A 17,425-nucleotide genomic window follows, 5' to 3' on the forward strand; every position below is an offset into this window, starting at 1 on the left:
GACTTTGACAAATCATAAGATGCAAAGACAGATAATAATTAATAATAATGGTTAGTATTTATATGGTGCCTACTATGTACCAGGCACAGTGTTAAGCACTTTATAAATATTATCTCATTTGATTCACACAATAACCTTGGAAGATAGATACTGTTATTATCACCACTGTGCAAGTGAAAAAACTGATGGAAGTGGAAGTTAAGTCATTTACCTAGGGCCAGACTACTAGGAAGGGAACTAGAGTATTCCTAATTCCATATCCAGTGCTCTATCTACCGTGCCACCTAGCTATTCTACAACCAACATGAGGCTTTGAATAGTTGTTTGCGAAAGCCAGAAATCAGCAAGGAAAATGGCTTTGGCCCCCAAATATAGACTGTCTTGGTACCTTACTTTATGGCGATTCATTTTCATAAGACCAGCAGGGGAACCTTAGAAGCAGGGAACCATGAATCCCAGAGCTGCTCGGTCATTACTGGGCAAATGGCCACAAATGGCAAGGATAAAGATTTGAGAATTCTACTGGATGATCACCATGAATTAAAGTGAATCAGGGGAATCAGATCTTAACCAGGAAGGGCTGAAAAATAAAAGAAAAGGAGAGTCTACATATCTCTGTCCTTTCACTGCTTCCAGAGAGATGGAAAAAACCAAAACAAAGAAACCTCAGAGCCTAGCCAAATGAGACAGACTTGAGAAGGTTTTGTCAAACCTAGGATAAGCATCTCTGTTCATTCTGAAAGAGCCCAGTGAACAGAGGGCTTCAGATGAACTTGAAGTAAGAATTGGCAAAGACTATAGGTGCCATTGGAGAGCTAGCTCATTTGAGTGAAAGAATAGCTTCTCCTAAAAATGGAGCAACCACATCACAGGAGTCCAATGGCTTGTGGGGAGTTAATCCAGTTCATCAATAGATCTAATCAAGCAGCAGAACCACTTCTCTAGCCTACAAGCCATGGCAATGGTAAACTCTATGAGGGCAGTTAAAGAAGGAGAAAATATATTAAGACTTTATAGTTCAGGAAAAAGACTGAACATAAGAATCTGACAGTTCCATACTTGTGAATTACCTTGGCTTTGTTTTCCCATGTATACACCTCACTCTCATTGGACTAGAAGCGGGTCTACTCTGCTTCAACAATGCTATTTATTCTGATGAGAGAGTATGTCTTGATTTTATGAAGAGATGTTTTGATACTATTACGATTGCTATGTTATTGGAGTAAATGTGTTTTAAAGAGATAATTGAGTCTAATAATATCTATGGAAACACATCACCAGGGACTCAAGAGATGCAAGGTTGAAAGTGTGGTCATCCACAGATATTACCCGTAGAAGTCAAGGCATCAGCTCCATCTACCAAGAAACATCCACCTGAGAGCAGAAATGTAAGCTGAGAGAAGGGAGTTACAGACATTTGGGAAGTAAAGGTTACATTATTATTCATCTCACTATAATGATTTTCATGGAGTTCTTATAGAAAAGGTTGGGACAAGTTGCTGTCTTGCTACTATGCTTTTATATTTAATGCTATTTTAATGTTAATATTCTTCACAGATAGACATATTAATTGATTTTTTAAATTGAATAAAATACCAGAATGTAAATCCATTTTAGAAGAGTTCCAGTATTGTTACTGTTGTTTTTAAATTTCTTTTAATTTATGGAATAAAACAAGCATTTTTATAACATAATTCAATAAAAAAGAGGTGCTTGTACATGAAACTGCAAATCTACTCTGCCTGACTTGTTATTCCATCAAAATATACAACAAAATTATTATTATTATTATCAAGCACAACTATCATAAAAGTAAAAATTTCTCTTTTATGTACTACTTCACACTTTAAAAACTCTTTGCACACATCTCATTTGACCTACATAACCTTGCAAAGGAAATAGCATAAGTAATATTGTCCTCAATTTGTGCATGAGGAAATTGAGACTCAGAAAGGATGTGCCTTACTGCTAGAGAAGTAAAATTATAGAATTATGATCCACTATTTCTTCTCTCCAGTGGGGGAAAAACAGAGAAAATGGATTTGTTAAAATGAAGAAAGTAAAAGATTTGGAGTCAGAAGACCTGACTTCTTATCCTGAGCTCTCCTATTTATTAGCTGAGTGACCTTGAGGAAGTTATGTCACCTTTTGGAGCCTGTTTCCTCAGCTGCAAAAATTAATAAGCTAGACAAATGACACTGGATGGGCTTCCTCATCTAAATCTATGAAATTATGAAACTGTGATTTGAAGAATGCCAGAAAAAGATTCATCGCAAATGAGAAATTTCCGCACTAAGTAACTAAAACATGCTGTTGATGGAGAGTTATGAAATACCTTTCTCTAGAGATCCTTAGGAAAAGGTCAGAGACATATTCTCTGGTTTGTTTCCAGGAAGAATCTATGAAATGTCCATTTCTGTATCTGCCTATGAGGCTTAAATGTTTATGATTCCTTGAATTATTGAGAAAGGAAATATTGCTTCTCGTTCAAGAGACACACTTCAATGGACAGAAGCAATAGATTTTTTTGTTTGTGTCTGGAATCCCTGCCCCAAACAAACTCTAATGCCACATCTTCTTGAACTATCACATAGACTTATACTCTACACATTTCTCAAGATTCTCCTAAATTCTGGTTTACTTTCTTGTTCTTTTCTCTTTCTTCACATGGACAAGCATTCTGATTTTCTTTACAAAAGATAGTTCTCATCATAATAATAATAATAAAAAGATTATTTTTAAAAATTCACAAAAATGTGAGCTGCCATGAAGGGATAGATGTATCAAATTATATGTGATCTGTGCCAAACAGCACCCCAAAATCAGAAAGATTTTGCATAAAAAGCAGCATACAGATCTTCTTGGTTTCATTTAACAAGCATTTATTAAGCACCTAGTCAAGACAACAAGTGTTTTTAACGTGTTTAATGTATGACCAGCATCCCCAGGTAAGTGCTGGAGTGTAAAAATAATATTTGAGACACTGTATTAGGGGCAAGAGATCAAAATACTAAAATGAATCAGTCCCTGTCTTCAGAAAGTTTACACACAACTGGAGACATAATAAATACAAAGTATTTTTTTGTAAAATAGTACAGATGAATTTCAAGAGAAGAGTGCTAATAATTGGAGGGATTTGAGCTATACTTGGAAGGTGGACAGAAGTTAAAGGAAAAGGGAACACATTCCATACATGGAAGACTAACTATTAAATGTCACAGAGAAAGTTGATGGGATACTGTGTCTGCAATAACTTGACTGAAATAGAGAATATTAGAAGCATGATAGAATCCTAGTTTTAGAATTGGAAGAAGCCCAAGAGGCCATCCAGCCCAACAGAAGAAGTAGCTGAGGCCAAGAGAGGTAAAAGGATTTGCTAAGGGGATTAATATGAATTAAACTAGAAAGGTAGGCAAGAGCCAGCATCCCATTTTCCAGCTGTTTTGTGAAAAGAATTCATAGGATCACAAATCTTTATATAAGGTATAACCATAAATGCAAACCACAAAAATGAATCCCTTAGCAAGGTTGATGACACATTTCAAAGATCAAGATTCATACTTCTAGGAGGTGAATATGACCCCCGTCCATGGTAATGACTAACCACTTTTAATCTCATCTTGTGGGAGGGGGTTGTCATTTATGTGGGTTTCTTTTTTTATAAAAATAATTGTTTTTGAAACTCATAGGACACTTCTAAATATTTACTGAAGAAAATCTAACTAAAATAAGAAATGAATGCTTGAAATGTAAAAGTTCTTTGTATATTTTTAGTTAGGAAATAATTCAGAACCAAGAGAACAATGTACACAGCAACAGCAGTATTGTTTTAAGAATCACTTCGAACAACTAAGTCATTTCGACTGTCATAAATACCCAAATTAACTATGAAGTCCATGTGAAGGGAGATGCTCCCTGCATCTAAGGTAAGAACTGACAAATAGAAGTATAAAACAATTTTACGTGTGTGTGTATATATATAATATATAAATATATGTAGGTATGTGTATAAATGTATAAATGTGCGTATGTGTGTGTGTGTGTGTGTGTGTGTGTGTCTAACGGTAGCCATCTCTAGGGCAGTGGGACGAAGAAAAAAGGGAAAAAGGAAATTTACATGCTAACTTCATTATGTGTGTGTGTGTGTGTACTTAAGAGGATAGCAAGTTGTATATAATACATTTGTAATTTCATCTGCAATCATCTTTTTTATTATACTGTTATGGAACGGTTTGTTTTAGTCCATAAATTAAACATAAAATAAATTTTTAAATGATACATAGAAAAGACTTTTATTTTATGCAGATGTGTACTTGGTTTTCCCACTAGACTCTGCCATGTTTGTTTCCAATTATTCCTCAGGTTGAGACAGTTCTCTAATTTCTTAAGGTTGCCCCTATAGTATTAAGAACTGTTAATGCCAGCACAAGTATTCATCCAAAAACCACTCAACAGTATCCATGACTTTTTTTTAACAAGCTTTTCATCAACTATTTGGATTACTCTTCTCGGCTTCTTTTATGCTATAAAAGTTTCAAGCTTTGATTCACATGATATCACACTGTGGAATACAGTGTTCCCCTCTAGATAGGACTAAAGAAAAATATGAAACGGGTAAGACCTGTGAACCAATTGCTAAATGGAAAGTATTTCCCTTATGAAAAATACAGAGAAGCTTCAGAAATAGAGGCATTAATTCTACATAATGAACCAGTGTGGTATAGTTACATTCCTACGTTATGGTCCTGGAGATTCCTTGACTCTTAGGAAGCTAAGTGGTCCAGCAGACAGAGTGCTGAATTTGGAGCCAGAAAGACCTAACTTCAAATGCTGTTTCAGATACTTACTAACTGTAGGACCTGGACAAGTACTGAAATTCTGTCTCACATTCTTTTTCTGTAAAATGGGGATAATAATCGTACCTACCTTCCAGAGTTATTGTGAGGTTCAAATGAGATGTCATCAAAAAGTGCTTTATAAACTTTAAAGTATCATAAAAGTGCTGTGTATAGATGACCACTACCATGTCTTCAAAATCCCTACTCACCCAGCCCTCCCCCTTTTATTCTGCATCTTCCCAGACCAACTTGACGTGGTTCTGTGGCATCATGGAAATACAAAACAGACATTTACTTAAAATAAGATAAAGTATTTAGCAGGGAATAAAGATTGACAAAGGTAGCCAGGTGGCATAGTGGATAGAGTGCCAGGCCTGAAGTCAAGGAGTCTCGTTTTCTTGGATTCAGATCTTGTCCTAGACATGTACTAGCTGTGTGACCCTTGGCAAGTCATTTAATCCTGTTTGCCTCAGTTTCCTCATCTGTACTATGAGCTGGAGAAGGAAATGGCAAACTAGCCTCTGCCAAGAAAACCTAAAATAGGGTCATGGAGAATGAACTGAAAATGACTGAACAACAACGAATGATTGACAGAGGACATACTCACCACTCATTTCCTAAACTACATGCTCCCACACTGAGAAGCAGTATGACACGGTGGTTAGAGAGCTGGCTCTGAGGGTAGGAAGATCTGGGTCCAGATCTAGCTTCTGACACATGCTGATTGCATGACTCTGGGTAAGTCGATTCAATTCTTATTGTGGCACTCAATCCTAAGACTTTAATTTGCAGAGCACGTGATGGTCTGAACTGATCACTTCATCAGCTGATCCCTTTTCAAATGACCAAAGAAAATATCTGGCAAAACAAACCAAAAACCTTCCTAAACTCCAAAGCAATGCAAGTTTTCCATATATGTTCATATCAGCTAATGGCCAACCATACCAGTCTTTCTACATATTTCCATGTTCGTTCTCTCCAAACTCCCCATGCTGCTATCTCAGCACAACTTAGCAGTTCAGGAAAGAGTAAAAGCATTAGCACCAATGTTCCTAGTGTTTGAGCCCATGACCTAAAAGGACTTTTGACTCTTGGCATCAGATCTGTGAAGCACTGATGTCCTATCAGCCTGCCTTCTAGAAATGGTATTCACAACTGAGGGAAGGAGACAGAGAAGGGAGGAAGAGCTCTAAAGGCCCCCATCCTCTTTTTAGTTGCGTAAAGAATGGTGATGTCTGCATTCTGAAATGAATGACTGCCTCGAAGACTGAACGACAATGCCTTTGTATTCTATGGGCTTGCACCAACGTGATGAAGGGGAGGCATCTGTGATGCAAGGCAGCTTTCTGGGTTCATGTCCACTGTGACCTCTCCTTTTCTCCTCTGGAATTTTCCTAAATTCCTTTTTCCATAAAGCGCTCATGCCCAGAGTCTCCCACAAGATGTGCTATAAATGCTCCCCTCCTCCCAACCCAAACAGAGTCTGTACTGATGAAGTTCCATCACTTATGTCCAGCACAGGTATAGGGAGAATAAAGTTCCTAGGAAGCACATATCATGCTTAGTCCCAGACATTTATCTGCCTTTTCAGAATTCTGTTTTAAACTAGCTCCATCCAATCATCTGGGGGTGCTCCAAGTCATCATATCAAAGGCCCAATGCATCATGAAGATGCATTAGACCTGCTAAATGTCCTGCTTTACTGTATCCACTTATCCTAGCCCACCTTACACTACCAAAGAAGGATGTTTTCTGCTCTGCCACGTGGTGAGATAAAAACAGAAGAGTTTCTAGCTGAAGAATAAGTAATATTCAACAAAATCCCACAATGGCTGGGAATTTGCAAATGAAGTCGTTTTTTTTTTTCATTTTTAAGAAGACATTTCTCATACATGCCCATGTGCAGTGCTGTGACACAATAGACACTTTCTCCATGTATGCTGGATTGAATGAAATATCAGAACCCAAAAGTGTGGTTCTGATTAGACTTGGGCAAATACCTGATATTCATTGTTGTCCTTGCCAATAGGAAGGTATATTGGAGAATTTTGGCAGTCTTCAGCAGATTCAGCCAACCAGTGCCAGTACTCCTCAACCTAAAATCATAAAGGCATTTGTTGATATAACAAATCTCAAAAGTATGTCCTGGCAGAATGGTGCACTTAAAAGGACAAAGGAAAGGGGATATTGAAAGTCTGTCTCCATGCTAACAGTGTACCTTAGGTCCAGCTTTTAGACTAAGAGAGCTAACATAATTTGCCAAGAGAATTAATATGAAACTGGACTAGAAAGACAGGTAAGAGCCAACATGTTTTAAACAGTATACAACATCCAATATCCATCATCTCCCCACTCCAATCCATCTTCCACACAGCTCACTTAGCATTTTTTTCAAAACCTCAGGTCTGATCATGTCACTTTCTACTAAATAAACTCCAGAGGCTTCATGTTACATGTAGGATCAAATATAAACTCTGTCTCACATTTAAAGTTCTTCACAACTTGGCACCTTTTTCCTTACCCAGCCTCTTACATATTGCTTTCGTCAACACAGTCTATCAGCCAATCATATTGTCCTGCACATCGTTCTGTTCTTATGACATTCCATCTCTCATTTCCTTCCCTTTGCCTTGTAGTACCCTAAGCCTTGAATGCCTTCCCTCCTTCCTTAATTCTCGTGCTTGCTGGTTTTCTTTGAAATTCAGTTCAAGCGCTAGCTTCTACATGAACCTAATTGTTGTACGCATGTGAAATCTGGCACTTCACCAGCACCATGCCAGGAAATTGAATTGCTTCCATTTGAATTGTCTTAGAAAGATTCTGAAGATCACCTGGCAGGATAAGATACCAGATATCGAACTGAAATGCCAAGCATTCAAGTTCTTTTGCAGAGAGCACAACTTCAATAGGCTGGCCACATTGTTTGAACGTAATACATACACTTGCCAAAAAGACTATTTTATAGAGAACTCACATATAGAAGACAAGTGTTCATATGGTGATCAGAAGAAGCAATACAAGAACACTCTCAAAGTCTCTCAAGAACTTTGGAGTTGATTATGTGACATGGGAGACACTGACATGGGAGACACTGGCACAGGGCTGCCCAGCATGGTGTGCCCACATAAAAAAAGGGTGCTGTGTTCTATGAGCAAAGCAGAATTCAGACAGCTCAAAGGAAATGTGAGATATACAAATTTAGAGTATCCACCCCAAAAGTTCACATGAACTACTTGTGCTGACCTCCAGTAGATCATTCAAGCTCTTATTGATCTAGTGCATTGTCAGTTGACTCTAATGTAATGATGTCACTCTGTTCCTCTTCAAGAATGAAGGACAACAACTCCCTGTAGTTGCTAGCACTTTCTATATCAAAAGTATCTTGTATTAATTTAAAAATAAATACTACAGAGGCAGTTGGATAGTATAGTGGATGGAGCATTGGGTCTAAATTCAGGAAGATCTTGAGTCCAAATCCAACCTCAGACACTTGCTAGCTGTGTGTTGTTGTTGTTGCTGTTGTACGGTCATGTCTGATTTGTTGCAACTCCATTTGGGGTTTTGTTGGTAAAGATACTGGAGAGGTTTGCCATTTGCTTCTCCAGGTCATTTTTCAGATGAGGAAATTGGGTCAAATGATGTTAAGTAACTTGCCTAGGGTACAACAGCTAGTAAGTATCTGAGGCTGTATTTGAACTTAGGTCTTCTGGACTCCAGGCCTCGTGCTCTATCCATCGGGCTGCCTAGTTATGCATGGCCCTAAGTAGGTCATTTAGCCTCTGTTTCTGTTTCCTCATCTGTAAATTGTGGATAATTATAGCATCTGTCAGGATTGTTGTGAAGTTCAAATGAGATATTTTCAAAGGGCTTAGCACAGTGACTGGAACATAATGCTGCTTTGTCTCTCATTTTCAAAGACCACCAATGGCACCACGAGGTTTGTCTTCACTTGTGCATCAATTAGATTTCAGTAAGGCAGAACTGCACAAAGTTGTCACCTTCATTTTCTCTTCGACTATAGTGGCAAGACAAAAGTTGGGATGACTAGCGATGTCCAGCAAGTGGATGACTCTGGCATCTTTAAAGTCTTGCCAAGCTCTGCGTACTCTATAACCCCTGCTTCAGCCATTTTTGTGACAGTCGGAACGAATTGTTCTCATCTGGCCATTCCACCAGGGGAAGAAGTCTTCACATGTTTGGGATAGATATCCTCTCAACTCAGTGGTGGAGTGGAGGCCCATTGGCTACCTTCAATCTGGTTTAGTCCATCTGCTGAGATGGTTCTGCTGAGGTGCAACTGCAACATAGGGCCATGGTGACCTATGAGATACTGAAGGTGGATGAGCAGCCTTGAAAAAGGCTCAACAAGCCCACCCACCAGAGGTGTTAGTCCTCCTTCACACCCCTTCCACTCTTATTGGAACACAGTAGGCACTTAATAAATGCTTGTCATCTTCCATCCTGTATGCCAATGAAAAGTTGACAAAATATCAGTGAAATCACAGATCTAGTTTCCATCCCTGTCTTATACAAACTGAATATACTTTATATGTGTACACCTCCTTTCTCCACTAGAAAGTGGGTCCTCAAAAGGAAGGTCTCCTTTTCTTGTGTCCTCAGTATTTAGTATACTGCCTATCTCCTATTTTGTGTGTGTTTGTGTGTGTGTGTGCGCCATCAGTCAGCAAACATTTAAAAAATTTCATAGAAACTGATCTAAGCACTGGGGATACATATAAAAGTGAAAAGCTCAGTCTCTGCCCTCAAGGAGCTTATATTCTAACAGGAAGACAATGCGTAGATCCATAAGTACAAACAAGGTATATACAGAATAGATGGAAGGGAATTTCAGGAGGAGGCACCAGCAGAATGGAAGATTTGAGCTGAGTCTTAGAGGAAACTTGACTAGCCAAACAGTGGTCCCTTTTCATAGCAGTTCTTCTCCAAGTAGCTTATGTTCTTAAGTTTATTAAAAACTGAGTTTGATTGCATCTCATTCCTCCTCTTCCAATCTGTTCCATGGATCTACTTTTCTCTTTTCTTCTCCAGCACCAAAAAGTAGTGATGATTATAATTTATAATACAATTGAAGTTTTAGAAATGGCATTCCCTTTTTATTTCCCTCTGTTCATTTTTTACTACTTCTCTTGATATTCTGACCTTTTTGTAATCCAAATTAATTTTATTAACATTTTGTCTAACTGATGTGAAGGATATGTGTATGTGTGTGCAATTCTAGCTATCAAATGGAAGCTGTCAAAGACTTATAAATCAGATAATCCTCAACTTAAGGCTGGATAGGACCATCTAGCCCAATGTTCTTATTTCATAAATAAGTAATCTGAGACCAGGGGGGTAATATTAATATTACCCATATCAATCAATTATGGTAAGTGCCAAACGTGGCATTGGAACTCAGATTCTCTGATTCCAAAGCCAGAGATCTTTCTACTGTCCCACACAGCCTCCTGTAAAAGGTCTTCCTTAATAATTTGATTGGTGTGGTGCAATATCTGAAAATTCAATTTGCATAGTATTACTGTTCATATTATTGATGTGACCCATCCAAGAGTAATGAATATATTTGCAATAACTCATTTTATTTATTTATTTATAGTTTTCTTTATATACCTATCCTTCATAAAGCTATCAAAATGCAAAATATTTTTTCCCAAAATATGGATCAAATCTCTGCTCAATAAGCTTCGTGCTCCCCATTCACTCTACAATAAAAGAGATATGTTTCTGTTTAGCACCTAAAGCTGCTTTTTACAACGCAAGCCTAACCTATCTTTCCCAACTGATTAAAAACATTTCTTTCTTCATGCATTCTACAATCCAGGCAAACTAGCTTTCTTGCTATTCCTCACACATATCTCTCCATCTTCCTCCTCCATTTTTACCTTCATTCAAATGGTCCCCTACCACTCAAGTCTAGAATACAGTCCCTTCTCATAGCTGCCTCTTAGAACCCCTAGATTCTTTCCAAGTACTGCCATAGCCACAAGGCCTTTTGGTTCCTCAAGCTGCTATTGCCTCCTCTCACAACAAAAATCAGGGTTTTTAAAATTTATTTTGTACACATTGTACTTATATTTGTATATCATATACAAGTATGTGTCTGTGTCTGTATGTGTGTGAGGGAGAAAAAAGCAGAGAGAGAGAGAGAGAGAGAGAGAGAGAGAGAGAGAGAGAGAGAGAGAGAGAGAGAGAGAGAGAGAGAGAGGACATAATACAGACAGAGACAGAGAGACCGAGATCTGATCTTCTCTAATGGAATGATAGTAGGTAAGCTCCTCAAAGACAGGGACTGTTTCCTTTTTGTCTTCATATCTCCAGAATGATGCCTGGTACCTAGTAACTAATATTTAATAAATGCTTGCTAATTTATTGATTGAGAGTGAGTACAGGCTTGGGACCTTTTGATGTAATTGTTATCCTCTCTAGGTACCATTTACTTTACTATTAAAATGTTTATATTGTTATAATTTTTCTGTTAACTTATTTTTTAAATAAATCTATCTTTCCTACACTAACCCAGGGAGTCATCCCTTGTAACAAAGGCTAAAAAAAAGACACAAAAGAAAAAAATTCAGCAAAATTAACCAAGACATAGCTGAGGTTGACACCATATACAGTATTCTATACTTACAGTCCTCTATCTTCCCAATAAAAGGAGGGGGAGACAAGTTTTGATATTATAATTATTTAGCTTTGCTTAGTTGTTGTGGTTTCCATTTATTTTCTTATAGTTATCTTGTGTGTTGTATTCCAGGTTCTGCTCCCTTCATTTTACATCAGTTCATGAGTCTTTCTATGATTCTATGTAGTCTTCATTTTTTTACTGACAAAATAATATTCTATTGCATTCTTGTACTATAAGCTGTTTAGGCATTCCCCAATTAATGGACCCCTATTTGGTTTCTAGTTCTTTCCTACTACAAAAAAAAGTGCTTCCATAGATATTTTAGGGTACGTGGAGTTTCTCTTTAGCATTGACCTCCAAAGGATATAGTCAGTCAGTGGATTCCCAGGGACAAAAAGCATGAACATTTTAGTCAATTTCTTTGCACAATTCTACGTTGCTTTTCAGAACGGTTAGACCAATTTACAGCTCCACTAGAGGGATATTCATGTATCTGTCTTTAAACAACCCCTCCAATAGTGACTCTTCCCACTTTTGTCGTCTTTCCTAATTTACTGAATATGAGATGAAACTCCATTTTTTTAAATGCATTTTTTTATTTATTAGTAATTTGGATCATTCTTTCATATGGTTATTGATAGTTTGAAATGCATTCTTTAGATTTTTTTTAAAAGTATACCTTATCATTTGTCCATTGGGTACGGCTCCTGTGTCTTCTACATTTGTGTTAGTTTTCTATATATCCTAGATATCTAGGTCTTTTCAGAAAGCCTAGATCTCAGTTAAAGAGGTGTCTCAGAAACGATTCAATGCTACCCTCTCATTTTGTAGATGAGGAAGCTAAGACCCAGAGAAATTAAATGATCTACCCAAGTTCGCACAGGTTGTAAATATCAGAAGCTGGATGTGAAAGCAGGTCCTCTGAATTAAGAACCTATATTATACTGTGATACTTGAAGCAAAGATTTTCTTTCCAGGTCCACAAATTATTTTCTTAGCAGTTGCATTGATTTTGTTTACTTGGTAAAGAAAAAAAAATGTTCAGACATTCTAATTAAAACATTTATTATTCCTTGCTTTAGATTCCTATCCCAATTAAGTTTTAAGAGTTAGGTTTCCCTGACTATGACCAGGGATATACATTTGCTTGTTTGCATTAAGATCCTAAAATTTTCTATCAGACTTTTTAATAAACTATTGTGTTTGAGATTCAGAATATAAACACATGCCTCAGGTCTCATATGACTCATAAAGATGAGTCATAGGTAATATTTTATGGTACTAAGAGTCCTTAGCAAGAAAAAGTCTTAGAAATTTTTTTGCAACAAATTTGCTAACACCAGTCCTTTTCATAAGCCTGGAGTGCCCTTCAAACCTCGGCTTAAACATCACCTCCTCTACCAGAAGTTTCTTGATCCTTTCTTCCCAGTTGTTAGTGCTTCCCACGACAGACAACAAATGACCTTGTATATGTCTTGTATTTACTTATAAGAGTGCATGCTGTTTCTCTGGGTAGAATAAAAGCTCCTTAAAGATAGGGACTGTTTTATTTTTTGTCTGTATTCTCAAACCCTAACACCAAGCCTAGGAGACACTTAATCAATGATTGGTGAATTATATGAATTCATGAATAAATCTGGCAATCACTGTATCCCATGGACATCCCCCAGGTTTAGTGTTTGTTAGTCGTCCAGAAAGGAACCTCAGGAACAATCCTTGTTCCAAAAATCATATTAATAGGATGACAAACAGCTGTTGAAACAGAGGAGGACCAACAATAACATTTCAGAAAATTCCATTCGTAATCCTAACTAACTCCTTGAAAAAAATGGAAAGAAGGATCCCCCCGCATTGAAATAAATAACATCAGCTACGGTTTTGCAGAAGATCTTGAGGTTGGGAAAAGTCGATGCGGGCCCTGTAAGAAAAATGAATACAGGGGAAAATGTCCAATAAAGCTGACAATTGTGCCCAGAAATCCTCAGTTAGCACATGAATTCACTGATCTCCATGGAACATGAAATGAATTATCTACTGGCATTTTGGCTTGTGCTTAGTAAGCAGAATTGGGGAGAAACTGTTTACAAACCATAAAAAGAAAAAATGAGTGGAGGAAGAAATGTTTTTTCATCAGATCCAGAAAGAGAATCACAAACAACTCAAATTTTTTAAAAAAATGTTTATACAGGCCTGACCCTTCATTTTCAATGGAAAAAAAGGGGAGGGCACTGATCTTTGTTTAGTTCATAGGAATTCTATGCACAAAATAATGCCATCTATGAGCCAGATGGGCATCACTGAAATCTAAGCTAACAAACCAAATACAAACCCTATCATCCTCAAACTGAGCCGCAGCTGATGGTTTATTAGGATAAGTGTACAACTAGCAAGGACCTTAGGCATAATGTAGTTCAACTGCCTGCATTTTGCACTCAGTTTGGATAAACTGAGGCCCAAGGAGCCTAGGTGACCTACCCAAGGGCAACTAATAAGGTTACTAAAGTGAGATTATTATCCCAGAGTCACTGACTACAGAATTGAAGTATAACGGAAAAAAAAAAAAGTCAGGGAAATGCATTCCTCTCAAGGCCATTCCATTTTCCTTTGGAACAACTCTAATTTCTCCAAAATTTTTGCTTATATTGGGACTGAATTTACTTTTCCCCCAATGTCCACCCACTGCCCCTGACTCTGTGAACCACGATCAATCAACTAACCATTTAATCAGCAATCATTATCTTGTTCCCTTCTTTACAAAGATGGAGGACTATGCATATTGAACTTGCATATACTGTCAAACTTGGTTATATACTGGCTTACTTGTGCCTTTTCCCTTTATTTTTAATCTTTTATTACAACATATGACTCACTCAATGGACAGGGAAAAGGGGAAGAGAGGTATTCAGAAACAAAAGTGATAGAAAAACAAATGATATTAATATTTTTAAATCAATAAGAATTTAATTTATACATGTATGAATATGTATACATATACACATATATCTATGCATACACCTAAATTTATATACAAATATAGGGGCAGCTAGGTGGTACAGTGGATAGAGCCCCAGTGCAGGAGTCAGGAGGACCTGAGTTCAAATCTCACCCCAGACACTTGACATTCACTAGCTGTGTGACCTTGGGCAAGTCACTTAACCCCATTTGCCTCATCCTGGGTCATCTCCAGTCCTTCTGATTAATATCTGGTCACTAGATTCAGATGGCTGTGGAGGAGAAGTGAGGCTGATGACTTGCACAGCCCTCCCTCACTCAAAACAAAGTCAAGTGCAACTCATGTCATTATTTCTCTGATGGCATGGTCTTCTTTGGCAATGAAGGACGAACACACATATGCATACACATATATATTGTATGTGTATACATGTACATGTGTACCTACATACACATATGTACATATGCATGTGCATATACATATTATAGATATAGACATATGAAATGAATAAATACTATTGTGTACCACACCTGTTCAGGCACTGAGGACACAAATATAAATAGTAAACTCTCATTGATATCAAGGAGCTTATATTTTATCTGAAAGGACAAAATTTCATCTATAAATACAATGGGCTTTTGAATCAATCAATCAGTCACTCAACCATAATTAAAGTAACAAGATACTCCAGTCCCCATGATGCCTTATCAGGGGAGACATTTCTATGGAATCAATCAGTCAAAGGCATCACACTTACGCGCACCTTGTCATAGACAGAAAACCCTCAGAGCTCTCAAACAGAAAGCAAACCATCTGGTAAATCAAATTGGAGTTCCAGGCAGCTTCCAGAAAAGAGGCCAGGTTCCCGAAAGGAAATTGCTTGGGGAACAAGGAGGGAGGAAAGCCTCTTCCTTCTCCCTGCTCCTTCTCTGAGGAAGACCTTGTGAATAGCAGGGGGTGAGAAGATCTGGACTTCTCATTGGCATCCTAGCAGTATTCCCGAGAGTAGCAACTCCTGGTGGTAATGTCTGCATTGAAGGCCATGAACTAACTAGGCACACAATGGAGAGATGGTTTCAGGACTTTCTGAGGACACATTTCAAAATCTGCATCATGCTGAGGGAGAATTCCAAGAGGGTTCCACAAAGGAGACAAAAGGACTTCTGTCAAAAGGGCTCCCAGAAATGATGGCTTATCTTCTTTGTCATATGTGCCTTTAACATTAAGTTCACATTCCTCTGAAGTCTGAACATGGCCTGGAGGAGGCTTCACTCCCAATTTGGGGCGGGGGGGGGAGGAGAAGAGATGTTTTAAAGTAACTGTTATTATTATAACACTTATAAAATACCTGTTGTAAGAGTATTTGTCTGACTGTCTAACTGATAGCAGCTGATAGTTATTAGTGGAAGTTCAGTGACATGGGTTTGCACTGTAGCCACCTCCCAATGCCCCAAGGGTTACTCCCTAGAGCTTTGGGTGGAGGCATAGTGCTCCATAAAGCCATGCAAATATGTGCACAAAATACATACAATTGGATTGTAAAGGGTAAATACTAGTGGCTAAAGGGGTCAGTAAAGGCCTTGGGTATATAAAGGGAAATAATATTAAAAAAGTCTAGAAAGGCAAATTGAAACCAGATTGTGAAAGGCTTTGAATGTCAAAGAGAAGGGAGATATACCTGGTCCTAGGGGTAATAGGGAGCCACTAGATTTTATTGAGCAGGAGCAGCTGAATAAAGGATGAAGGAGAAAGGGATGACAGGTTCATGGATTTAGAGCTGGAAAAGATTTCTGAGATCTTTGGGGATCGTACTTCCAAAGGATCCTAAAGATGCTCTTAGAGATAGGTGTCACTATTGTCCCCATGTTACAGCTGAGGAAACTGACACAGACAGAGGTCAGGCAAATAGCATATGGTCATATCACTCATATCGGAAGCCATATATGAACTCAGGTCTTTCTGACTCCAGAGCCAATGCTCAATCCATTGTGTCACCTCGCTGCTTCTAGGAGAAGGCAATATGTGTAAGAGATATAGACTTAGCAACTAATTGGATATGTGGGATGAAAAGTCAAGAATGATTCTAAGGTTGTAAACCTGAGAGGAAAGAGTCCCTTGACAGTAATAAGAAAAAGACAGGTAGGTTTGGGGACAAGACAATGAATTATTTTTCTACATGCTAAGTTTGAGGTGTCTATGGGATGTTCAATTTAAAATATCCAGTTGGCAGTTGGTGATGACAGATTGGAATTCAGGAAAAAGACTAGGGTTGGAAATAGAGATCTGTAAGTCATCTGCATAATGATAGTCATTAATTCTATGGAAGCTAAAGAAGTTATCAAAAGAAAGAGTGCAGAATCAAGAGAATGATATCCAGAGACCCTGGAGTATACCAGGAGTAGATCTAGTTATCATATAGCTGTTGATGCCACAAAGAGCAATGGAGAAATGCATGGTGAGCTACAGCACATCAATGAAGAATTGTGTTGAAGAAGCATATCAAGGTTAACCATCTTTCATGTGATAGCCCTTCACATACTGGGTTAAACATATCTAGTCTGTGCACCTGATCCGCATATGGGATGATCTTAAGTCTCTGCCTCTTGACCCTCTCCACCTTAAGTGCTTCTTTCCTATGATTTCCATAGCTGATCACAATACACATGTGGGTAGTCTAATCAACACAGTGAATAGAATTAGTCCCTCCCTAGCTCCAGACAGGAGGCATTAGAGGTATTTATAGATCAGGCCCTGAAGTAAATCTCTTTCTTTGTCTTTCCAACTGTGCCTTGTCACCATCTTTGCCTATGTCTCTGTCTTCAACTCCCTCTGTCTCTTTGTCTCTGACAGAGGTCTCTCTCTCTCTCTACCCCTATCCCTCCTTCGTTCCTTATCTCCCTTCACTCCCTATCCTCTGTCAAAAACAATTACAAAGCCCAAACTAGAAGGATGAATATGTAACTATGTTTTACAATGTCTAGCCAAGTT

At 38.0% G+C, this 17,425-nt stretch overlaps 1 long non-coding RNA gene across 3 annotated transcripts in view; it reads right to left on the reverse strand.

Moving 5' to 3' along the window:
* Positions 1-17,425, reverse strand: part of LOC140514877 (uncharacterized) — a 172,333-nt gene that overhangs the window by 108,595 nt on the left and 46,313 nt on the right. For all 3 annotated transcript variants that reach the window (XR_011970761.1, XR_011970760.1, XR_011970759.1), the window contains 2 exons: positions 6,839-6,934; positions 5,446-5,696 (listed from right to left, as the gene is read on the reverse strand). This is a non-coding gene — a long non-coding RNA (uncharacterized lncRNA). The remainder of the gene's footprint in view (positions 1-5,445; positions 5,697-6,838; positions 6,935-17,425) is intronic.

This window comes from Notamacropus eugenii, chromosome 7 (genome assembly GCF_028372415.1).
Source record: "Notamacropus eugenii isolate mMacEug1 chromosome 7, mMacEug1.pri_v2, whole genome shotgun sequence".
Classification (NCBI taxonomy): domain Eukaryota; kingdom Metazoa; phylum Chordata; class Mammalia; order Diprotodontia; family Macropodidae; genus Notamacropus; species Notamacropus eugenii.